The sequence below is a fragment of the Pteropus vampyrus genome, unplaced genomic scaffold, assembly GCF_000151845.1.
Source record: "Pteropus vampyrus isolate Shadow unplaced genomic scaffold, Pvam_2.0 Scaffold28, whole genome shotgun sequence".
In the NCBI taxonomy this organism is placed as follows: Eukaryota; Metazoa; Chordata; class Mammalia; order Chiroptera; family Pteropodidae; genus Pteropus; species Pteropus vampyrus.
The window spans coordinates 10,463,780-10,464,453 of record NW_011888809.1 but is presented as its reverse complement, the minus strand read 5'-3'; the positions used below and the strand labels follow the sequence as shown (position 1 = coordinate 10,464,453).

Below are 674 nucleotides of genomic sequence, written 5' to 3'. Positions count from 1 at the left end.
AAGTAGACATATGCCTCCTGTTCTCACAAGGCCACTGCCTGTGGGAAACAAACAGGAAATCCCATCGCATTTCTACTTTTAAAATGAAATTCCCCATTTCCCTTCAAGCACTGAAAAACAGTTGAGCGTGATGGGGGCCGAAGTCAAGGAAAGCGGGGAGATCGCCTTAAAAACGAGGATAAAATGTCAGCGTTGTTTCCTTTTCCCAGAAATGGAGACAAGGCCAGAAAAGGAAGCCTCGTGTCATAAACGTTACATTGAAAGGCAAGGTCACGGGCAATGGTTTTACTTATTGTTCAAAAAGGATTATGCTTGTCTACAGCCACGCCACCCTGAATGCGCCTGATCTTGTCTGATCTCGGAAGCTAAGCAGGGTCGGGCCCGGTTAGTACTTGGATGGGAGACCACCTAGGAAGACCAGGTGCTGTAGGCCTTAAAAAAAAAGGAAAGGATAGTGCTTGGAAGCGTGTTATAACATCATTTAACATCTCTGTTTAGCAGGGCATCGTTGTACAATGTCTGAAAGAATACACAGACACTCTCGAATGTCCAGCATGAGAGAAGATGATGTGTTTTGTCACTTATAACCACTTGTTTCTAAACAGCATAAGTACCAGTAAGCGTGTGTGTGCATGTGTGTGTGTGTGTGGGGGGGGGCTTTCGTTTTGACAGTT

General features: G+C 45.3%; 1 non-coding gene across 1 annotated transcript; it reads left to right on the top strand.

The window, feature by feature from the left end:
- Positions 1 to 314: 314 nt before the first annotated feature.
- LOC111737583 lies at positions 315 to 433 on the top strand. The gene has a single exon (XR_002779481.1). It is a non-coding gene; the product is annotated as a 5S ribosomal RNA (ribosomal RNA).
- Positions 434 to 674: the final 241 nt, after the last annotated feature.